The sequence below is a fragment of the Neofelis nebulosa genome, chromosome 5 (assembly GCF_028018385.1).
Source record: "Neofelis nebulosa isolate mNeoNeb1 chromosome 5, mNeoNeb1.pri, whole genome shotgun sequence".
Lineage (NCBI taxonomy): Eukaryota > Metazoa > Chordata > Mammalia > Carnivora > Felidae > Neofelis > Neofelis nebulosa.
Window position 1 is genome coordinate 68340032 of NC_080786.1, and position 26456 is coordinate 68366487.

Sequence of the window (26456 nt, forward strand, 5' to 3'; positions counted from 1 at the left end):
TTTCTCCTTTTTTTTGAGAATTTATTGGATTTTTGTGGAATGGATAATTTTGAGTCCATATTGATATCAGGTATATAACAAGAGGTGTAAACTCACACTGATTCTTGCTGCATGATGTCTTGGCCACAGTGCAGTTCCTAGCAGCATATTGGGAAGCAGGGATGGGTCAAGAAGGGAGTAGGAGAACATAGAACATAGCCTGAATATATATATATATATATATATATATATATATATATAGTCACTACATACTGACATACTATCTATCTATCTATCTATATACTGACTATATATATAGTCACTATATATATATATATATATATATATATACACACACATATACAAGGCTATTTTATATAAATATTATATATATTATATATATATATATATATATATATATATATATATATATATATTTATAGTATGTAGTGTGAAACACAGGAAATCAGACACCCTTTGAGAGAATACACAAATTTGTGCACAGACATTACCACAGGTTCCATATTTATTTTCAAATATGTTTCATATGTAGGCAGATATTTAACCCATTAAATGGATTTTAGAAAGAATTCTTTATCTATGAAGAAAGAAAACATGCCTAAGTATACAAGCAAGTGTCCTGTGACATTTTTTATAAAGAAATTTTTATCTAATGTTGATACTGTCTCCCCAGTCATCATGTTTACCTATGGCAGCCACTCATGTTGCAGATCTAGGCCAAGGGAAGAAATTGTGTTTCAGAAGTTCAATCTTAGTTTACCAACAGGAAAACCTGGGAACCATAAAATGAAGTAGTTTATAGATACTTTATTTTAAGGTCAAATTTTTGTTGATCAATAACAAAATAAAAATATAAATATAGTAGGGTTGATCAGAGCACATGAGTAGGAGATGTGGAACAGAGGTTTTACTACCATGGTTACCAACTTATTATTTTATTTAGTAAAACTGCATTTTATTTTCTACATCAAAAATGAGTACACTCATAACAGCTTTCCTCACTAGGATTCTGTGAGATTAAAAGATGATGCATACATTTTCTCTGAAAATGCAATATGGATATAATTGAGTATAATTATTAATACATTAAAATGTACTAGTGCTGATACCTTCAAAGTAGACTCTTACCTGCTTTTTCTGAATTTAGTTTGTCCTTTAAGGAAAAAAAAATAAGTTAGATATGAAAGCATACAATTTAATTAATTAAGTTCTGAGAATACACTAGTAAGTTAGTGTACAAATAGAATATAAAATTTATTTTGTTAAAGATTGAGGTCTTTAGAATATTTTGTTTCAATAAAAATAATAGTGGTATTAGTGTGATAGTCCAGAAATAGCAATGGACATTGAATAAAAATACCCAGCTAGGTATAAATTCTGTCACTCTGAATTATGAAAAAATGATGTGAAATAGGAAAAACACTTTGTAAAATGATAAAACACAGTTACTGATATTATATCAATTTTAAAACATTTTTAAGAAATCCATCATAATTAAAATATTGAAGATACTATATTCCTATTTCTCCCCATAAAAGTTTGAATTGGATACACAGCACTATAACAAAATCACATATTTATTGTTTCTAATAAATAAATGTAATAATATACATCTAAGACAAATGTTCATGTAATGCAATCTATTATCTTTTCTGAGTAACTGCAGTCTAGACCTTTGTTATAGATCACAAATATGATTTCTATAAAATTAAATTACAATTTCTAAGTATTAAAAAGTTAATCTATCATTGGTGTTTTTTGGATTTAAAAAAATGAAAATAAATAGATGGCACTAATATGTGGGGTAGGAGCTATGAGTCCTAGTATGTAGTTTCCCAATGTTGTCCTGTAGTTCCTTAAAAAACTGGTTTTGTTTTTACAAAGTTTGACTTTATCTTGGCATTTGTCTTTTTGATATAAAGCATGGAACCTAAGAAAGTAATGAATGAGGCTCAATATTGATGCTAAAAGGTATAATTCATCATTGTGTCAATGACAGGTGATGCAGGATAAAGTCAAAGGACAACACATACTGCACTGATGTTGAAGATGTTTTCTTATCTTCTATAATTATCTTTAAAAATAGCATTTGTTTTTTTAATTATCACGGAAGCCAAACTAATTTCTCTAAGACTACACATGAATGAAATACCAATGAAATACCAATTAAAGCTGCTTAATCCTTTAATAAGTGAATAAAAATCTCCATGGATTTATGTTTTGAAATAGGCTTATTTCTCCTTCTGTACCTAGGAATTTTGTAGTCATGTTTCTAAATCTTCAACATTTAGCTCATAAATTGTTATTAGTTATCTAAGTATTCTTGTAGCCTATTATAAGCCAAGGATGAGGCAAAATACTTGAAAAAATTAATACATAGGAGCAGGTACAGGGAGTAAACAAGTAAGCAAATCATTTAATATAACACACTAAAAAAGGTGATAGTAATATGACCAAGTTATGATAAGAAAGAAGATTGGAGTTTATACTTCTGACTAGGAGATTTGAAGAACTTATCAGAAAGGTGACATTTGAAGAATTTAAGAAATATTAACTTTATTTATCTTAATGTCAATGAGCTCCCTTTGAGAGTTCTGTAAAGAGCAGGTTGTCAGTGGTAGTATGTGAGAAATGATGGTTTGTATTTTGAATAACAGAAGACAGATTTAAGAGACATTTTTAGGTTTGAATAACAGGATATATGATTTACTGGATATGGGAAATGAAGTAGAGTGAAGAGTAAAGGAAAATTTGAATAGCTCCATCTTAGGCAAAGTTGATATTATTGAATTGACCAAATTAAAAGTTGGTTTGAAGAAAGTGATAGAGTTTGCCATTGGACATGTGGAATTTTGGATATTTAGGGCATCTAGACAAATATGTCACGGAAGCAGTTGGATACATGAGGTTGGGGCTCAGAAAGAAATGGAATCCAATATGCATTAGCTGATGCAATAACCACTTGTCACATGTGGGTTTAAATTAAAAATAAATTAAATAAAACTAGAATTTAGTTTCCTCGATATCATTAACCACAATTCACGTGGTTAGTGACCACATATGGCTAATAGTTACTGCATGGGATCACACAGATTATAGAATATTTTCATCATTGCCAATGGTGCAGATGATGTTACCCTACAATATTCATGCAGAGCAGCAAGAATTACAAGGAAAGAACAAAACACCCAAGGTAGAATGGTTTATGGAATCCACAGGACAAGATATATTCTAAGAAGGAGGAACAGTTCAAGAGCATATTCTCCATAACCTCACACCATTAAGATGGCTACTATTAAAAACAAAACAAAATAAAAAATACCAAGTAATGACAAGGATGGGGAGAAATTGAAATTCTTGTACACTGTTTGTGAGAATATAAAATGGTGCAACTATTGCAGAAAACTGTATGGCAGTTCCTCAAAAAATTGAAAATAGGATTATCATTTTGATCCACCAATTCCATTTCTGGATATATATCCCATAGAATTGAAAGTGAAGTCTTGAAAATGGATTTCTGCACCTATATTGATAAAAACATTATTCACAATAGCGAAAATGTGGAAACATCCCAAGTGTCATAGATGGATAAATAAATAAGCAAAATGGCATGTATATATACAATGGAATATTGTTCAGCCTTAAAAAGGAAGGAAATTATGATATAGGCTACTTGAGGACATCATGCTAAGTACATAAACATAAGTGTCACAAAATGACAAATACCATGTATATATTGTTCTTAAAGTAATCAAAACCAAGGAGAAAGAAAATAGAATGGTGGTTGCTAGGGGCTGAGGTTGGGGTAGGAATGGGGAGTTTTTATTTAATGGGTATAGAGTTTCAGTTTACATGCTGCAAGAGTTATAGAGATGGGTATTGGCCATGGTTACATATTATAAATGTATTTCGTACCACTGAACTACACACTTAAAAATGGTTGATGGTGAATTCTATTTTATGTGTATTTTACCACAAATTTTAAAAATTCAGAAATAAAAGTGTATTCATCCAATGTACTGGTCATTGGACAACCATTCTGAACTGATGATTTGGAATTTTAAAATTCTTTTTCTATTCATTTATGCCTGATCCTCAGTTTTTTGCTATTATCCAGAAAGAGTTCACATGACTTATTAACCATTTCTTTGATTTACTTTTAATTGATGTAACATCCTGTATTCATTTTATGTCTTTTTTAATATATTTTATTAGCATTTTATTCTTAAATAATATACACTCAATAAACGATGACTGATAACTATATTTTTAAACAAAACAAAACAGGGACACCTGGGTGGTTCAGTCAGTTAACTGTCCAACTCTTGGTATTGGCTCAGGTCATGATCTGATGGTTGGTATGTTCAAGCCCCACATCGGGCTCCAGGCTAAGAGTGTGGAGTCTGCTTGGGATTCTCTGTCTGCCCCCTCCCCACTAGCTAAAAAATACATTAAAAAACAACAACAAATCAAAAATAAACAAAGCAAAACACTTTAGCTATGCTGAGAAGGAAAGGACATTTAAAATCAATTGTCAGTATATACCATTTGGGGAAGCAGAAGAAAGCTGCTATCACATTATTGGATTAATAGTATTTTTCCTCTGGAACCCCAAATGTGCTCTCTCTCTCTCCATCCATATAAGATATTTTATTATATACTTTTTATATTTTTATTATATATGTTATAATATTTATTTTTTTAAGAAAATATTTTTAATCAAGTTAATAGTAAGTAGTAAAAGTGCAATTGCGGGAAGAACTCATACTTTACATGTTTAAATTATTTTCCATTGTCTTCACTTGTAAGGTATTGAAGGTAGAACCCACTCTTGAATCTTCTTTCTAGTAATAGAATAAGTTACACATTGTTCTGGAGTGCCACTCACACTGTACTTATGGTTTATCCAAATGAATTTACAAGCAGTAGGCGGTTTTGTTGTTGGAGGGTCATTGGTCATAGTGTGAAGCCAATGATGCCATTTGGGGGCACCATGCTTCCATCCATATCCCAAACAAAAAATGTGTTTTTGCCACTCAGTTTCAGTAGGCTATATAACCCATTTTTGACGGCCAAAAAAACTGCTTGTTGTCTTTATAGCATTGGTTTCCATATTTGTCTTCCCCCACTAATGTACCAAGCCTCATATCATTTGCCCTGAAGAAAATTCGTAGATAGCTGCAGAGACCGCCCTGGACACTGACCTCCTGCAGCCTGTGTTTCAGGACCTACAAGAACTCTATCTTGTCCCTCTATATTATATTTTTAAAGCTCTGAGTATAAAAAGTAAATCCAGGAAAACAAAAAGTACTTTATACTTGTGGTTCCATAGAAACTAGCAAATGACTTAATTTTGCTTGTGAGTTTCCTCAAGAAATACCAATTTATTAGTCATTTCATTGTTTTTCCCACCTAATTTAAGAAAAAAATATTTCTTTATCTTTAATTATTACAGGATATGCAATATTAATATGTTTTTAATATAGAGGTTTAAAAAATATTGTTCTTAAATGTATATACATATCTTCCTTTTCTTATATAATGTCAAAATAAAGATCTTTTATAAAATTATTTGGATATTGCAATATTCCAAAAAGAAAATTGTAGGGATAATATAATATTTATTCCCATTATTTATGTGGAGAAAGTGTCACAGAGAGATTAAAATTGCAGAATAAGGCAGTACTTGTATAAAGCCTGGAAGTCAAGGCTAGTAATTCTTATATAGTTTGTATTCTAACAATGTAGTTATATTTGCCCTTACTTATACTATAAATTTTAACTCAATTTTGTAGTGGTATGAGTAAAGGCTGATAGTGGTGTCTTCCATGATGAAAAACATTTAAATAATTTTAATTTTTAACCATTTCAGTTAATATTAGTTACATTTAGAAATGATTAACCAGGATCACTTTGATTAATGGAGTTATATTCTGATCATTTATTTTAAACACATGATTTGTGAAATATGAATCTGCAATTATTTTAAATGTCATTATTGAATTATGGTTGCACCAGGTGTTATGATACTAATATTCTTAAAGCATGGTAGCTGAAAACAAGCCACTAAAACAATCTATTCATTTTGTAACTATAGAATAGAAAGGCAGACTAAAATACAGAATGATTTTGTTTCTCTTTAGCTGTCATCCTAAGCTATAGCTTAAAAATTATAGCTTAGTAGCATTATGTAAAGTAAGAGAAAAAGGAAGAGACCAAATATCTTTTATATTCAGTTTTCTGAATTCCAAAGTCATGCTGTATTCATGAGCTAATAGAATTTCTGGTACAGATCTTTACATGCTTAAAAACCTGGCTATGATTTCTAATCTAAATGAGCAAATCTGAGTGTCTTCCAAGTATCTTTAATATTAATATACTTTTTGGATAAAATATGAGAATATTGTATTGTACTTAACAAAATAAATGTAATGATATTCTTTAATCTTGTTTGTACATTTGAGGTTATTCTGAAGCTATGGATTTAAAGCTCCTGTTTTTATTTTTAAAAATACTTTGAAATTTTTTTTCCTGCTATATCAAATTATTGTTACTAGATGCAAGAGGTCTCCATAGGGATCTACACTATGTTTCATGACATGAGCTAAGCCAGAAAATATCCCAAATATGTATTTTCAATACAGAGATTGTATGTTGTAATAAAGAATGTTGGTTGGAGCTACTCAAGGGAGATGATGGGATATTAAAACCAACCTCCTATGCTTTGAAAAGGAAATATTATAGGTGTATATTTTCTTCATAAATGTATAATTAAACTCAATATCTTCATTTACTGAAATTGGAAATGGTGCTGACTATATTTTCTCTTGCCTAGAGAGGTTAGGTTTATTGTTTTTCATTATATAGCACAAATATTATAGTTTCTAAAGGCATGCCTTAAACTATCAGTTTCTCTTTTTTGTTTTTGTTTTTATTACTCAAAAGCAAATTACTACACAATATAAACCTGTCAAAATTTGACTCCCTTTTAAAGGGAGGTTAATCATCAAAGTAGATATTTTGTTACATCATAATGAAAGACATGCATATTACTGCATATACTTATTACTGCATATTAAGATAAGTAGAGATGCTGTTACTCTCTAACCGTACTTTTTTCTGTCATATGTACGTAAAGACTGATTTTAACATGTATTTATTATAGAGTATAAGTATGCTAGTGATATAAATCAGGATAGGAAGGTCTATGATCACCTATAAATAATATGACAAACTTTAAAGACACAGTCAGCCTACTTCATAAAGTTTTCATATTTGGGGGCACCTGGGTGGCTCAGTTAGTTGAGCATCTGACTTCGGCTCAGGTCATGATCTCACAGTTTGCAGGTTTGAGCCCTGCATCGTGCTCTGTGCTGACAGCTCAGAGCCTGAAGCCTGCTTTGGATTCTGTGTCTCCCTGTCTCTGACCCTCCCCTGCTTATGCTCTGTCTGTCTCTGTCTCTCAACAATAAATAAATGTAAAAAAAAAAAAAAAAAAGAGAAAGTTTTCATATCTAATTCAGGAAATGGTAGCCTCATCCCATAAAGTAACATTTTTTAAAAATTTTGTATGAGCTAAATATATCCTTCTTATTTCTGGTATCTGTCAATAAGTTGAAAGTGAATTTTAATGTTAATTTATTCATTTGCCCCTCACGAATGAAACAAGAGATTCTTTGTTGTTTCATAACATTTTCAGATAATATCATCCTTGAAATGATATAGAAGTACAGAGACAAGGGGCAGAGTAGTCAATGGATAACAGATTAACTCTGGATAGGCAGGTCAAATGTCCTTCCAAACACTGCTGTAAATAAAGCCTCTGTATAATGAAAAGATTTAAATACTCCAGGGAATAACCACTTGTTAAAAAAATCAAATGTAGCACAACAAACCAGAAGTATCTGGGCAGTCTTTTGGAGTCTATTACAATGGACTTTGGTCATAATGCTTACATGTCCTCGGGACAGTGTCCACTGTCCCCATGGGTGACTGTAATAAAAGATCCCCTTACACACAAACAGATCACACACATATGCACTCATTATGTGATATGATACAGATTTTCAGTGCCAGTCACTCTCAGTGTTCCCCACTTGTCTTCTCTTCCAGGAAAGTCTGAATGTCATCCTGTTTGTTTTTTTGTTGGTTGGTTTTTGAGTTTATTTTTTGTTTTGAGAGAAAGAGAGAGAACTGAAAGGGCAGAGAGACAGGGAGAGAGAATCTCAGGCAGGCTTCATAATGTCAGTGCAGAGTCTGATGACGGGCTCAAACTCACGAATTATAAGATCGTGATCTGAGCCAAAACCAAGAGTTGGATGCTTAACTGACTGAGCCACCCAGGCACCGCTGTTTGTTTGTTTGTTTGTTTGTTTGTTTGTTTGTTTGTTTAAATAATCTTTGGACCTGTATATTCTGCTAATGATGAGACACAGAAAATATTTAAAAATTGCAGGGGTTTTTTTTGGCACTTAGTAGTCACCATTTGAATTATGCAATGTCTTTCAGAGTTCATAGTAATTGGTGTTTTAGGATAGAATGAAGTATTCCATTACATTTGTATGATACTAAATTGATTTTAGGAAATGAGTGAGACTTAAATTTGAATAATTCAAACACATTTTTATTTGAAAGGCAAACAAAATTTTTGTTTGTAATAGAAAAACCATTTATTTAAAATTAATTATGATTTATTTACTAATATGTCTATTTAATTTTTTAAACTAAGGTTTAGGAATTAGTTATATTTATAATTACAGTGTTCTTGACCATTTGCAGAGGCTCAAATAGTAATATTTCTGCTCTCTAAAATAAAACAATAATGAAAAATCAGAATTATGATCCCTAGTGGTCAAGAAAAAGAATTATGATCCTTATAGTTACTGACTTTTAAGAAAACTAGGAAGAATATAATCCCATTTTAAAGATATTTCCTTCAAAAGTTAAAAAAAGTACATATCAGGATGGTTTTGTTTGCCACTAATGAGGACCTGCATGCAAACTTGTTCAATAAGAATAAAATCGTTCTATTTTTCTCATGTAACTGAAAGTTCTAGAAAAGGCATGCTTCAGGAGTAGCTCAAACATAACCCTTGATCCACTTATCTATTATCCTCTTGGTTGTACCCTTTTCTCTGTTGAGCTTTCCACAAGTAGGACAAAAATGCTACCAGCAGTTCCTGGAATCATAGCTATACGTAATTCTGTCAAAGCAAGAGAGGATCTCTTTTCTGGTGAATTTCTCAGAAGAGTGAAGATACTGATTTCTAGAAAGCCTCAGCCAAATGGAGCCTCTTCTTATTACTCTGAACTGGTCTCATGCTTATTTTGAATTATTTCTTGTGACCACAGAAATAACAGTGCTGATTGGGTTAGGCCTAGTTCACATACACTAATCACTATGGAAAAGAAGTTGAAGTTTTTAAAACCCTGGTTTGGAAGAATGAGAGTAAGGAAGATCAGGTAATTAGGGTTCATCGCATCTTTTTTCTTTTCTTTTTTTTTTTTTTAACGTTTTATTTATTTTTGAGACAGAGAGAGACAGAGCATGAACAGGGGAGGGGCAGAGAGAGAGGGAGACACAGAATCGGAAGCAAGCTCCAGGCTCTGAGCCATCAGCCCAGAGCCCGACGCGGGGCTCGAACTCACGGACCGCAAGATCGTGACCTGAGTTGAAGTCGGCCGCTTAACCGACTGAGCCACCCAGGCGCCCCACATCGCATCTTCTTTAATTAATCTTGGCTAATTCAGACTAGTGAAAACCCAGTTGGAGGAGGGTATGAAGACATATGGATATGTCAGAATGAAAACAATAACTGACTGGGAACACAGGACCAAGTAGTAAATGTATGAACAAGAGACTGATGAGAGTCTTAGAAAGTAGGATTATTTCAGAGTAGAAAAACTAATTTTTATGTTAGATGACTTGGGGAAATAATTTATTGTTTTTTTTTTTTAAATAAAACGGGCTTTATTGAATCTAAGTGGTATATTTTATTTCAGTCAACTATTTGAAAAGAGAGTTGCAGTATTTGTTCAGAAGAATGAAGGTATATTTGACTTTGAGGAATAAGTAGTAAAGATCTATGTTAGCTGGGTTTTAAGTTTTAGAATAGTAATACAAATTTTGATTGGTAATGAAGGAAAGCTGATTTGCCTCTTCCTCATCCACATTGGTAGGTATAAATGTAGTTTGTTTATTTTTATTACTGTAAAATTTTTTATTGCATAAATACCAAAGTTTATCTACTGCTCCACTGTTGATATGTATTTGGCTTGTTTCCAGCAACAATTAAGAATATTTTTGTACAAGTCTCCTTGTATATGAATTTCTCTAAGATATATACTGAGAAATGGAATTACTGGGTTATAGGGTATGAATATGTTTAAACCTAGAAGGTAATGCTAAGTTGCTAGGATAATTGACTGCCAAGTCCCCCAAAGACCACCAGAAGAGTCTACTGATTAAGCAAAAGTTATTATACTGACCTCACAAAGAGAGGACAATATTGACTGAATCGTAGTAGTATTTTAGGAGGGAGTATCCTGCAGGAAATATTTATAGAAGATTTGAGTGTCTGGACTTAAGTTTTAAGGTGAGTGTTTTAGTTCAGAGAAATAACTGTTAATGGGAAAAATTGATGACAATAGGAGTTGGTGTACGTGATAAAGGGAAGACTGATAAATGAGCTATTTTTCCAAGTGAGAGAATTATCGCCCAGGGAAGTAAGGTGTTTGCAAACAAGAGTAAGTTATTCATCTGGATATATTGGTTTGTAGAAATTTCTTGATACAAACAGTGAAGTTATTTATTAGTTTAAAGCTTTATTATCATAAGCTAATTTTTTCTGGTATAAGTGGTTATGCTGACACATAGTTTTCAGTGCTGATAGTTAAGCTAAGTGGACTCATGTAGTCTTGATTCTTGGAGCCATGTGTGACAATTCTCTTTAATCCTATGTCAAACTTGATAGTATTTTCATTTTTGCTAATCTGATATGTGCAAATACTGCCTAATTGTAGTTTAAATTATGTGCCTTTCTCTGATTGCTAATGAAATCGAATGGTTTCACATATTGGCAGTTTGGGTTTTCTAGATGTTTGTTTGTATGTATGTATGTATTCTAAGTGCCTCTTAAAATCATTGCTAAGTTAAAAAAAATTTATTGGATACTTCATCTTTTTTATTGACTCATACGAGATATTTGTTTATTCTGGCCATGAACTTGTTATAGGTTACATGTGTTGGAAATATCTTCTCCCAGGTTTTGACTTTTATTTCCACTCTTTTTATTGTATCTTTTACTGAGCAGTTATTCATTTCAGTGTAATGTAGTTTAGTAATTTCTTTCTTTATGTTTAGTGTTTTCAGAGTTTTAAGAAATTCTTCCATGTCCTGAGATAATACTTTTATAATTTTTCCTTTAACATTTACATATTTAATCTACCATGATAATGATTATGATGATGATGATGATGATGATGATAATGATGATTATGATGATTTAGTTAAGGGTGTAATTTCTAATTTTCTGCCTAATTTAGTGATAATTCCATCCTTCCCTAATGATAAATAATTAAACTAACATATATACATACATTAAATGTATGTATGTATGTATTAATGTATACATACATACATTAAACTAACATATATAAACTTTCTGTGTATGTAAAGATTAGTTTCTGGTCTCTCAATTCTATTCTTCAGTCTATTTGTCCATTAGTGTACAAACACAACCCTGTTTTAGCATTATGTCTTTATCTTCTTTTTTTCCCCCGACTGGGTGGTAGCCTTATGTCTTTAAAACAGAATTTCCTATTTGGTAGTTCATGGTTCCTACTTAATTCTTCTGTGAGAATATCTTGACTGTTCTTTCCCTCTTTTTCTTCCATATAAATGTGAAAATTAACTTGTTTGATTCTACAAAAAAACTTATAGGAATACCAATTGGAAATGAAGGCACTATACGCTTTTTAAATAAGTATTTCTTGATTCAAAATGATTGATTGTTCTCAAAAGTTTATTCTATTACTATCATCAAAGGTAGTAACCACAATGGCAAGGTAAATAACTGAGTGTCCTAGTTTACAGCTGTATAGTGCTAAAAGTATCCTTAAAAGTCATCCTTTGAATAACTCACTTTATATGTAATTAACTGCTATCCATAGAAGTGAAGATCAATATTACAGCATGTATGTAGCTGACATAGGACTCAGGCTAAGCTCCGATCTCATTCATTCTTATAAAACCTATTTACTCAACATCTCTATGTGTTCAGGGATATAACAATGAACAATGCAAGAAAGTGTACTTGCCTTGTATGTCACTGTATCATACTACTTTACTTGCACAAACTCAAAAAAGCCATCAGGAAAATCTTTATTAAACACATTCTAGTGGCTGGACACTGTTTTAGTGGTAAAGTATATAGCAATAAACAAAAAAGGAATGATTATCATCCTCAAGGTCCAAGAGTATATGGCAGGCAGATATCATAAAAGTATAGGTATCAATACAAACTGTATTAAGGTTCTGAGACAAAGTATAAAGTACTGTTAGAATTTACATAAGGGCTGTGGGGAACACTGACTTAGTCTGGAGTATCTGGGAAAATTTTCCTGAAAGAGTAATTTCAGAGTTTGAAAAAGAAAGAGTCAAGTAGAGAAATCTGCATTACTAACATATCTGATACGTGGGAGCCCAGCTTACCCTAGGAAATGAAAAGAGGCTATACCACTGGAAACCAGAGAATAAAAGTAATGATGGCATAAATAGGGTTAGTTGATAAAATAAGACCTCATGATGTATCTTATTGTTTATAAAAGAAAGGAAATTCCCAATGTAGTATAAGAAGCATTCCAAGACCAATAAAATGGGAAATTTAAAGACAAATACTTACATTTTTTACAACAGATGATGATGGTTGATTCTGTTGATTTTCACTTGGCAGTAAATAGCATTCTGAGTAGTATCTGGTTCAATGGTCTGACAATAATTAAATAAAGAAAATAGGACAAGGATGTGGAGAAATGGGATCCACTGTAAAATAATTCAATATGTAGAACCTTAAACTAGAAGTCTAGTTTAAAATTAATTTATGTGGGGGCGCCTGGGTGGCTCAGTCAGTTGAGTGTCTGACTTTGGCTCAGGTCACCATCTCACGGTTTGTGAGTTCGAGCCCCACGTCGGGCTCTGTGCAGACAGCTCGGGGCCTGGAGCCTGTTTCAGATTTTGTGTCTCCCTCTCTCTCTGCTCCTCCCCTGCTCACACTCTGTCTCTCTCTCAAAAATAAAAAAATAAATATTAAAAAAAATAAAATTGATTTATGTGTAATTATAAATTATCTGTTTAAGTCTTCATCTTTTTCTTTTTCCTTTTTCAACTTTGTTTTAGTTCATTATACATTTTTTATATTTTGAATCTCTAAAATGATACTTTTTGCCATGTACTGAACTTGGACATTTATAGACTTTTAAAAATATGTTGGTATATTTAAAAGTAAATGACTTCATTTCTAAATACTTTAGAATTGATATTTTAAAAATAAAACTATAGGGGCACCTTGGTGGCTCAGTCAGTTGAGTGTCCAACTTCAGCTCAGGTCATGATTTCAGGGTTTGTGAGCTTGAGCACCATGTCAGACTCTGTGCTAACAGCTCAATACCTGGAGCCTGCCTCAGATTCTGTCTCTCCCTGTCTCTCTGCCCCTCCCCCACTCATGCTCTCTCTCTCTCCCTCTCTCTCTCCCTCTCTCTTTCAAAAATAAACATTATAAAATGAATAAATAAAAAAAATATATAAAAATTTATTCCTAAATACTCAAAATAATTTCACATTTAACAGAATTACTAATAATCCCGTATTAGCTAATATCTATTTCTTATTCAAACTTTCCTAATTGTTTTCTTTATACCCTACCTAGTTTGTCTAAACCTGGACTCAATTTGGGACTACACACTGCATTTGGTTAAGCATCTTTATGTAGAGAGGTTATTGTGGGTTTTGTTGGTTTGTTTTTCCTCCACAACACTAATCTGGTGAAGAGAATAGGCCAATTGTCCTGTCATTAGTTTTATCTTCTAGATATACACTCATTTAGCATATTCCTCTATCCCCTGAATATTCTGTTAACTGGAAGCTAAATTTCAGGGCCTGATCAAAGGCTATTAAGCTTTTATGGCTAGAGTACAACATGGATGATATATACATCATATTGCATTCCTTCAAAGACACTTCTTACCTAGTTGAAATATTGTCAGTAAAACTAAGATTGATCATTTGATGGAGGTAATGACATTCTGATCTCTTCATTGTGCAGTTATGCACAATGAAGTTATGCTTTCTCTTGTTACCAGAAAATTATATCCATGATGTTAGTTTAGTACAATCAACTATTCAATTCCCCATTATAAAATAGTCAGAAAAGACTAGGTTACACTGCAGTAACAAAGATTCCAAAATCTTGTGGCTGAAAATATAAAAAAAAAAAATTCCTTATCCATTCAAAGCCTGCAACTTTTCACTGTATCATTACCCAGAATTACATACGCATATCAATACACTCTTATAGTCACCAAGGCAGGTAAAGAGTGAAATGGACAAATATGGAATGACTTTTAAATGTTTCTGCCCATAAGTAACACATGTAGCTTCCATTCATATATCATTAACTAAAGCAAGTTACATGACTGTGCCTAACTTCAAGGAGACTGGGAAAGGTATGACTAGCAGGAATCCTAACAGAGAAGAAACAGAAATGGTGGTTATCAGCACAAATCACATCCATTAACCATTTACCTAGTAGTTTTAATGATAATTGATGATTCTTGCCTGATTCACTAGTTTTACTAAAGATTGGAGGATGATAATTTTCTAATTTTAAGTTTTGTTCTGCATTTATTAGCATATATTCTTAAATAAAGGAAAACTATTTGGTTAACAGTGAGAAATAGTTTCTATTAAAAGTCAGATTACGTGTTTAATTTCCTCTAATAATAATTTTCATGGAGTTGGTGTAATAGCTGCCTCAAACGGTAATAATAAATGTTTTTGGTGTTTTCCTTTTGCAGTATTTTTATTTATTAAATCAATTTTTATAGAATCAATGATCTCTATCAACTAAAATCATTTGTGTTAGATGCTCAGATTGTCACAACTTTGGTAAGAAAGAACTCCTTCAAGTTTTATCCTAAGATTTTTTGACATGACCACATCAATCTTTGACAGTTTCCTTGCTTTTTGGCATAAGATTTTTGAGACTTGCCTTTTACTATCCCTGCCCAAGATTTATAATGAGCCATTTCTCCAACAATCTTTAGTTTCCTTTAATGGAGAATGGTAGAAGGGGGTAATATCTGGCCACTGAAGGTGCTCATAATGATGGGGTGATATTACTTTTAGAATTTAAATTGGGAGAATTAGAAAATAATATACCTTAAAAATTATATAGTCAGCTTGATTTAAACATCACATTTAACTTTTTTATATCTTTTTTTACACTCAAAATTTTGAATTCATGGCAACATTATTATAATTACTTCTAAAACTTTTTTACTTCTAAAATTCTCAATCATGAAAGCCTACATTAACATTCTAAAAATAGGCTCTATAGCACAGTAATAACTTCAGATTGTCTTGTGAAAGATGGAAGGAGAATCTAGAGTCAATTAGTTTTCTGAAAAGTCTGCATATCATATACACATTATTAGTTAGTCACAAAGTGTAGTATTAAACCAGAGACTGAAATGCTGCCATTTGGGGTACCTTGTTGACTTAGTTAGTTAAATGTTCCACTCTTGATTTCGGCTCAGGTCATGATTTCATGGTTATGAGATCAAGCCCTGTGTAGAGCTCAGAGCTGGGCATGCAGCCTGCTTGGGATTCTTTCTCTCCCTCTCTCCTTCTGCCTCTCCCCTGCTCATGTACTCTCTCTCTCTCTCTCTCTCTCTCTCTCTCTCTCACTCTCTTAAATAAGTAAATAAACAAGTACATAAAAGCTGTAACTTAAAAATGCCCGCTAAGTCAGAGAAAGACAGCTATCATATGTTTTCACTCATACGTGGAACTTGAGAAACTTAACAGAAGATCATAGGAAAAGAAAAGGGGAAAAATAGTTTCAGAGAGGCAAACCATAAGAGGCTCTTAAATACAAAGAACAAACTGAGGTTTGATGGAGGGAGGTTGGCACAGGAGAGAGGGGAAAATGGGTGATAGGCATTGAGAAGGACACTTGTTTGGATGAGCACTGGGTGTTGTATGTAAACGATGAATCACGGGAATCTACCCCTGAAACCAAGAGCACACTGTATACGCTGTATATTAGCTAACTTGACAGTAAATTATATTTTTTAAAAAATGCCTGCTAAAAAAAAGGAGAGGGGACACCTGAGTGGCTCAGTCAGTTGAGCATCTGACTCTTGATTTCAGCTCAGGTCATGATCACAGGGTTGTGGGATTGAGCTCTGTGCTGAGGATGGACACTGCTCAGGATTCTCTCCCACTCTCTCTCCCTCTGCCTCTTTCCCACACTTGTGTTCTATCTCTCTTTCCAAAAAAACAAAAACAAAAACAAATGCCTGCTTAAATTTGTTTAGACCAGTATTTTCAAAATAGAAGTGGTTTTTCATGGCACATATTTTGGGAAATACTAGTGTAAAGTAAATTTTAAGGATAAGGGCTGTTGTTCACAATTCAGTCTATACACAGAGTTAAGATGTCTCAAATGTCTTAGAAACACATTAAAAAATGAAATCCTTCTACCTTAGTGGTTTCCAGAAACTGTTTCTACTCCAGAAAATAAAAACAACAAAAATTCTATTCGATTGAATAAGCTAATATAAAATAAAGCTTTCTGAATTCTGCAGTGAAAGGACATTATAAGTAGATGTTAATATCATTTTCTATGTCTTTGAATAGATTTTCTTTAAAAAACACAGCTGGAAATAATTTGTAATTTTATCTATAGGAAAATTCTTGCAGTGTAATAAAATTTTAATCCATAGTTACAGATTAATCATATATGAAATACTAGTTTCCTGTATGCCAGTTGATGTGTGATTCTGTTCTCTTTTTAAAGAGATATTCTGAAGGGTGTAGATATAGTTGTATATATAAACACACACCTTCATATAAAATGAAACTTATACTTCCACTTAGAATTTCCACAAAGGAAATATGATATACATTTGTATCACACATTTTAAATATTAACCATAAAAAGCTATAATAATTACATTATACATATTTTTATATTCTATAAAAGTTTATAAAAAATGCTAATTATTTACTTCTGTAAAATTTTCATTAAAAATCTTCAGGGATGCCTGGATGGCTCAATCAGTTAGGCATCCGACTCTTGAATTTGGCTTAGGTCATCTCATGGTTCGTGGGTTTGAGCTCCAAATCAGGTTCTATGCTGATGGCACAGAGCTTGCTTGAGATTCTGTCTCCCACTCTCTCTGCCCCTCACCTGCTCTCTCTCTCTCTCTGTGTCTCTCAACAATAAATAAAAAACATTAAAAATTTTTAAAAAAAATCTTCAAAATTTGGGGTGCCTAGGTGTCAGTCAGTTGAGTGTCTGACTCTTGATTTCAGCTCAGGTCATGACCCCAGGGTCGTGGGATCAAGCCCTGCACCAGGCTCTGCATTGAGCATTGAATCTGTTTGGTTTTACCTCTCCCTCTGCCCCTCTGCCCGACTACGCTGTCTCTCATTCTAAAAAAAAATCCTCAAAATGTATGTTGATGTGTTTTTTACTTTAAGGCAATTGACATATAAGGTTTTTTAGAATATGAATATGTATTTTGCATATAAATTATTGGAAATTCAAAATGCAAACCCACATATATGTTATCATTAAATGTGATATGGCATGTGTACTCTGAAAATTATTTCTAAATGTCTGACATGTATGACATAAGGGGAAGGAAATACCTTTCTTTAGAGTATCATTTAAGCTCTCATATAATAAACTTTATGGATAAATACAGAAAGTTTATTAATTGCATTTGTTGGTTGAGTTCTTCATTAAGATGTAGATGTCTATAACTTTCTTTTGGACCATAACTATTATATTCAGATTATTTTCCCACTATTTTGTCTTAATGTCAATTAGATTCATTTTGAATCTTTGATTACAGAATTTCATGTTAAAATTTTCAAAAGATTCTCTTAGAAAGAGGAAAGGTTTGTGAGGATTAAGGTCTGACAGGAACTTTTGGTTGGTATGTTTGCTATGAAAGAAGTAACATAGAAGAAATCACAGTTCACTGGGAAGCACAGTGATTCTAAGTAATGTTTGTGAAGTGCTTTGCACCTGGAGCCCTGTATAGATTTAAGAACTATCTAAGTAAGAGGAGCCTTAGCAGCACTTAGATTACTGTACACAGAGGACTTCTTTGACAGTTACTATGGCGTCATGGCAGAAAGAATGTCTCTAGGCAGCTGCTCTCATTTCTTGTGCTTGTTACAGCACTGTATTTATTTTCTTTGAATATCCCTTAGAGCAATCAGAAACAAAGCAATTAGTTTACAATGTTGATTTGGTCTAGAACTGGTGTACCCACAGTAGAGTTTTGTTATAACATTCAGCACAAGGTGGTGAACACTAAAGCCATGTTTTATTTTTCCACTCTTTCTCATATTGGGTTGTCATACCCCATTTCACATGACTGGAGATTTAGCATATTTGCTTTAGATACTTTACTGAGAGATCAGAATTAAAGCATGGGTCAGGAGGGCACAAAATAACTACACACATTTCTGGTAGATTCCACTTATCTTTCCTTCATTGTGCTATGACTAAAGAATGGTGACAGTTTCTCTCATTTCAATATTTTCCTAGTTATTCTCATTTCTAAGAAATGGGCAAAAAAAAGCAGATAGCAGGATTCTTTCAGGAGGAATTATTAGATAAATAAATTGGATAGTGTATTTAGAAGTTCATGGCATGAGTGTGCTTGATATTTAAAAACTATTTTTACAAACTGGATATTATCAGAATCTAAATTACACAGCTGAGTGAGTTTGGAGCCATAGTACACTTCATGGCAATAGTGCAAATTCAGATTATTTTATTTTCCTTACTTTCTTCTGTACTTTAATTATTATTGAATTATTAAAAAAATACCTTGCTTTTGAATATGTGCCAGTGTCACATTCATTTTAGACTTTTATACTGTGCCACCAAGTGCTTTCAAAGTATTTACTTCAACTGACTACTCTTTTAATTTTACTCTTGAATATCTAGTCCAATCCATATGTACTCCAGACAACTTTCCTTAGATCCAAACACTTTTTATTTCAAAAACATCATTACTAAGTCTCACTGTATCTCATGAAAGCAGTGCAGCTTAAAAAAACACATTATTTTCTCTTTATGAATTCCAATTCCTAAAATAATAAAGTTAAGCTTTATTTTTCCAATAATAAAAATCAAATACTTTGCCCAGGGTCACTTGTCTTCTCTCTTCATATATTCAGTTGTCCCTTTTGGAAATTAGTTACAAGTATTTAATTCAGGAATAAAAAACATTAAGTGTTTTTAATGCTAATGAATACATCTGTCCTGCCAAAGTCAGTTGCTATTGGCTACAGAGCTAATTCTTTTGGCAGAAGCTTGAGTCTTATTGTTTGCATATAATTAGTTAGTTGGATGCCTGTGAGAACAAGATAATTTCAAAAAAAAATCTGCAAATGGGCCACAACTGTAGATATGGCATCAGCAATTTATTTTAGCCTTTTAACTCACTATATTCTGTTCTCCAACTTCAGTACCATCATCTCTTCAATCCAAGACTGCTTGTTATTCTTTATAATTAAAATCTATGAAATGAATAAAAGAAAGAAAACATATGACATATTCTAGTTACTCATATTTCAGAGGAAGTTCCATAATCCAAACCTCCACTGGTTTTTTGAGAGATCTACAGTGAAGAAATATTCTTCCCTGAAACTTCCATATCTTGCAAGCTCTCAACTGTCCTTTTAGTGGCCCTGAATAAATTGTTGGTATATATATTAGTCTGCTCAGGCTTTCATTTATATGTGGAATGTCAAAAATGAAACAAATAATAAAACCAAAAGCAGAAACACTTATAAATACAGAGAACAAACGGATGGTTATCAGAGGGCAGGGGGTTTGGGGGATATGGGCATAACGGGTGAAGGGGAGTGGGACATACAGGCTTCCAGTTATGGAATGTGTGAGTCACAGGGATGAAAGATACAGCATAGGGAATATAGTCAACGACATTGTAATAGCATTTTATGGTGACAGATGGTACACTTGTGATGAGCATAGCATAACATATAGATTTGTGAAATCACTATACTGTAACCTGAAACTAACGTAACATTGTATGCCAACTCTGCCTCAACAAATATATATGCCAAAATTGAGAAAAAGATTACTTAAATATTAACAATGTTTATCTCTGAATGTGAGACTACTTGCAAAATATTTTTTTTCCTTTTCCACATTCTCTTAAAATGATCATTTGCTGCTTTTATAACACCAAATAAATAATACATTGTATTTTTTTAAAAAACTCCACAAACTGGGTGGTTTAAACCACAGATATTTTCTTATAGTTTTGGAGGCTGAGAAGTCCAAAGATCAAGATTAGTTTCTGGCTAGAGCTCTTCCCTTGGATGACATAAGGCTCCCTCTTTACTGTGTGCTCACATAGACATGCACATAGAGAAAGGAAGCAAGTGAGCTCTCTTGTGTCTCCTCCTCCTCTTTTATCTTGAGATATAATTGGTATAACATTGTATTAGTTTCAGGTATACAATGTAGTGATTTGATATTTGCATATATGGTAAAACCTTGGTTTGTGATCATAATTCATTCTCGAAACATGCTTGTAATCCAAAGCACTTGTATCTCAAAATGAATTTAAGAACCATTGGCTCAGTTGTGAACATGTGATGTTTGGCATCACATACTACTTGTTTTGCAATACACTGCTCATTTATCAGTTAACATTTATTAGAAATGTTTGCTAGTCTTGTGGTACTCTCAATCCAAGGTTTTACTATATTGCAAAGTGATCACCACAGGTAACCTCGTTAACGTCCACCACTATGCATAGTTACCAAGTTTTTTCCTTGTGTTGAGAACTTTCAAGATCTATTGTCCTAACTACTTTCAAGTAAGTAATTCAATGTTATTAACTATAGTCAACATGCTGTACATTATATCCCCATGATTTAATTCATTTTATAACTAAAAATGTGTACATTTTGACTCCTTTCTCTCATTTCACTCACTGTCCACTCCCTACTTCAAGCAACCATCAGTCTGTTCTCTACATTCATGAGCTCGTGTGTGTATGAATGTGTATATGTTTGTTTTTTGGTTTTTTTTTTTGTTTTAGATTCCACATGTAAGTGAGATCATACAGTTTTTATGTTTTTATGTCTGACTTATTTCACTTAGCATAATGCCCTCAAGGTCCATCCATGGTATTGCAAAGAGAAAGATTTCATTTTTTTTAATTGCTGAAATGTTCCACTGTATGTGTATATTTAGCACATCTTCTTTATCCATTCATCCACTGATAATGTAGGTTGATTCGATTTCATGGTTATGGTAATTAATGCTACTGTGCACATGGGGATGCAAAAGTCTTTTTCAATTAGTGTTTTCATTCTGGGGGGATAAATATCCAGAAATGTACCATTAGTAGTTCTATTTTTAATTTTTTGAGGAAATACCATACTAGTTTCAACAGTGGCTGCACTAATTTATATTCCCACTAACAGTGCACAAAAGTTCCCTTTTTTACACGTCATTGCCAACACTTGTTATTTCTTGTCTTTTTGGTAACAGCCATTCTAACAGGTGTGAGGTGATATCTCATTGTGGTTTTGATTTGCATTTCCTCAATGATTAGTGATCTTAAGCACCTTTTCATGTACCTGTTGGCCATTTGAATGTCCTTGGGAAAATGTTTATTCACATCCATTGCCCATTTTTAATTGGATTGTTGGTTTGTTTTTGTTTTTGTTTTTGCTATTCAGTTGTAGGAGTTCTTTATATATTTTGAGTATTAACTTCTTATCAGATACATGATTTGCAAATATTTCCCCCCATTCAGTAGGTTGCCTTTTCATTTTGTTGATGGTCTGATGTCTTTTCTTATAAGAACATTAATTCTGGGGCACCTGGGCGGCTGAGTGAGTTAAATGTCTGATTCTTGGTTTCAGCTCTGGCCGTGGTCTCACAGTTTGTGAATTCGAGCCCCGTATCAGACTCTGTGCTGATGGTGTGGAGCCTGCTTAGGATTCTCTCTCCCTCTCTCTCTGTCCCTTCCTGGCCCTCTCTTTCTCCCTCTCAAAATAAGTAAATAAACATAAAAAAAATTTAATAAAAAAAACACTAATTCTAATTATGACCATGAGTTGATGACTTCATTAACCTGAATTACTTCTTTAGAGGCCCCATAATCAAATGCTGGCTGTGAGGTTAAAGTTTCGGCATATGAACTGAGGAGAAACACGACCATTAAGTCTTTAATGGTGTGTTTACCACCTAATTCTAGCAATTCGAAGGAGGTCTACTATTCCTAACAGCACATGAGGTTCAAATATTTAAGTCCAAGGATAAAAATTAAAGTTTCTCAATGTAAAATGATACAGCTACTTTGAAATGGAGTTTGGTAATTTCTTAAAAAATTAAACATAAGTTTACTTTATGACCCATTAATTCCACTACTAAAAAATGAAAACTATACCTACATAAGTATATGAACATAAATGATTATAGCAACATTATTCAGAATAGCTCCACACTATAAGCAACTAAAATTTCCATCAATTTGGAAAATGGATAAATAAAATGTGGTATATCCATACACCTAAATACTGTTCAGTATAAAAAGAATGAAATGCTGATATATGCTTCAACATGGATGAACCTCAAAAACCTCATATGCAAAAGGCTACATATTGCATGATTGTATTTCTAGGAAATGTTCAGAAAATACAAATTTATAGAGAAATAAGTTAGTGGTTGCCTAAGGTGGTGGGTAGGAACAGGACTGATTGCAAATGAGACTTCAAGGAATTATGAGGGGATTATGGAAATACAAAGCAGGATTATGGAGATAGATTCACAACCCTATAAATTTACTTAAAATCATGGAATTGTATATTGCAGTGGGTGAATTTTATGCTATGCAAATTACACCTCAATAAAGCTGTTAAAAAATTAAGGTCCTGTTATATAAAATACATGTCTCTGTATCACTTCAGTACACTCAAGTCAAATTCTTGCTAGTTTTCAATAAGATAGCTTCCTATTACCCCCTGAAATGAGCTTTGATTTCTATCTCTAACTGCTTTCACAGAAGAATTTCCATCTCTAAATATTACTTTAGAGGACTTAAATTTCTTAGTGTTTCTTTATATGAAATATTTTTCTCTTCTCTTATCAAATGTCTTTAACATCCAGGTCACCTGACAGTTACACTATAACATGGAACATTTATAAGAAAATGGGCACTACAACATGGTATAGATCAAAATTCCTGGGCTATTGGAATAAGAAACTCCTGGCTTTACCTCATGTTAGCTGAGTGACCCTATCTAGGTTACTTAACTTCTCTGAGTTAATTTCCTCATCTCTAAAATATGCATGGTATTGACAGGATTGTTGAGAATACAAATGAAAAATTAGCGGTAGAGGCTTTTACTGCAATGTCTGTAGCATTGCTTATATAGCCTCTGAGTATTAGATATGTTCTCTTTCATTCCTGGAAAATGTTTCTTTAATATATTTTTCAATTTATACATGTCACTAATTCAAAATTACACTTAGTTTAATAAGATCTGTCTCCATTATTGAAGAAAGTTATTGAATCAGTGAGAAAGTATGGTGACACAAGAAAACATGTTATTTTGAGTATAATAAGCTCATCAAAATAACTTTCAAGGGCATTGTAAGAAGGCAGCTCATGTCAAATATTTGTTGTATGCTTTAAGTTTTTTTATTCAATGTTATGGGTTTGAACAAACCTATAACATTTAATGATTAATGATGTAATCTACTAACATGAACCTTTGTGAGAAGTGAGGTGGGTTTCACTCCTAATTCATTTTAGAGAGGTTCTTATCACAGCTAATCCAGAGGAAAAGAAAGTCCAGGGGAATCCTATTATTTAAAGGTAGAACAGCAGCAGTCACTTGAGATTTATAGAAACATCACAGCAGAAGTATGGATCTAAATGTTAAGAGTTTGTATAAGTCTTTCACTACAACTCACTAGACTATTTTCAAATATGAATATGTTTTAATCCCTTCAGTAGTGGGAGACTAAGCTTGCCATGATGCATATTTTTTAAATGTTTCCAGTCCATTTCTTAGCATTCCGCTAAAACTCTATAATATGTTCAAGTTCTAGTTTATCACAGTCTTAACTTTGTATCAATATTAAATATGAATCCTTCAGCAAGTTAAGGTTCATATGATTGCATAACAAATGTCTGCAATATATTTCTTATTCAACAGATTTTAAATGCCTTGTGCAAAGCAAAGCAAGAAAATAAAAATAAAAGAGAAGCTTGCTCTTGAGAAGTAAAACTTTTTTCTGAGTTTTGACAGTCATGCTTTCTCATGACACAAAAGCCTTATTACTATCAAAGTTCATGGTTTATGAACAGAAACCGTGTGATGAGACACTGTACCTCAAATTTCAATGTGCTAGCTGTGTGTCTTTTTTTATTCTAATAATCTAATAAAACAAAAATAGTTATATAACTGCTCTTGTGCCTAAGAGCATTTTGAAAGAGTTAATTAATTTTAATGAGTTCCCACTATCATTAACAGGAAAGCCTAGATTCTTTAATATTCCTTTTTTCAGACATCAACATGGCCTTTAATTATTTATGTGGGGAGGCAGTAAGGAAAAAGCCAAGTCCAGGATGGAAGAAATGTTTAAAATATTGTTCTTTATTTTGCAAATGAGCTTAAATTGAGGAAGATGTTTAAAATTTGTTGACAGCAATGTAACCCCAGCACACCCAGACACAAACCCCATATGGGAGTTTTGGACTTCACAGATGAAACAAACTGCTAAAATGTGCCATAGAAATAATATATTACTGCTCATATTTTTTCATGTTTGAAATGAAAAACAAATTATCTCCAGACCATGGCTCTATATGTGATTGGAAAGATATGATATGCATGAGATATATATGTATATATATATATATACACATATATAGAGAGATATATATGTGTAGATATATATACACACACATATATATATATATATATATATATATATATATATATATACATCTACACATATATATGACTTTTTATGGTGTTATGCACTTAAAAATATGAGTATTTTTTATTCCTGGAATATGTGTCAGCAGTAGATACATGAAAAATATTTTTGCCACGGAATTTTAGAGTTGTGATTTTAGCTCAAGGGGACATGGAGAATTATAGTCTTGTATCAAGTATCATAATCATTAGTATCAAAACTTGTGAGGAAGCTGATAGTCAAACTCATGCCATTCTCGCTACTGGGAAACAGAAGAAAAAGTCAAAGAAGGGAATAAAAAGGTATTTGATTGAAAGAAAGGCCATCATTTTAATTTATGATCCTAGTTGTCAGTATTTCATTGGATCATGTATCCCTAAATGTCTTAGTTAACTGGAGTTAGCCAAATAGTGCTAAACTATTATAATATTTTTGTGTGTTTCTTGCTAAATAGCGAAGAACACATATGCTATTATAGTCTTGGATTGCATGGTATGTTCTTTGTGATTACTGAAAGTGTTTTTGAAAATCACTGGAAAATCACTTCTAAAAATCATGGAAACATTCATCGACAAGAGATTTCTTCCCACTCCAACAATATGTAACAATACTTCAGATTTTAGTATTATGAAACAAAGGGCACTGCAGTTTTTTTGTTTGTTTGTTTGTTTGTTTTTAAGAAGGCCCTTTTAAAGCACTTCACAGTGTAAGATCAGGTTTCCATATTGCTTTAGACTACCATTATTTTCCTATTTTCTATTTTCAAGTTTTGGCTTATGCCTGCTATAGATGCTGGAATTTACTGTTGGTTCCCCGTGGAAGGAAAATTAATATGAAAAGGAAAGCAAATAATGTGTTTTGTGCACCTTAAATGACTTGCTACTGGTTTTTTTATGTCTGTTGAAAGGGGCTTTAGAAATTGTCCATTCCAAACCCCTAATTTTACTTATGAGGTGGCTGAGATACAGACTTTGAAATGGCTTGTCTAAAGTCATTTGGCTAAAGTCTCAAAGCTAGTTAATACTAAAGCTGAGTTTCAACTCCCAAAATACAGTCTAGCATATTATTAACTATCCAATATGCTAAACCTTTTCAGCTTAAATATCAGATAAGAGAGTTTTCTTTAGAGATAGGTAGTAACCATCTGAGAGTTTGACTATCATCTCTTTTCTTTCC

At 32.6% G+C, this 26456-nt stretch overlaps 1 protein-coding gene and 1 pseudogene across 9 annotated transcripts in view; one reads left to right on the forward strand and one right to left on the reverse strand.

Annotated features, from left to right (window-relative positions):
• The window catches only part of NAALADL2 (N-acetylated alpha-linked acidic dipeptidase like 2), a 1364408-nt gene that overhangs the window by 1199704 nt on the left and 138248 nt on the right, over window positions 1-26456 (forward strand). The window lies entirely within an intron of this gene.
• The window catches only part of LOC131513012 (NADH dehydrogenase [ubiquinone] 1 alpha subcomplex subunit 12-like), a 31255-nt pseudogene continuing 9597 nt past the window's right edge, over window positions 4799-26456 (reverse strand).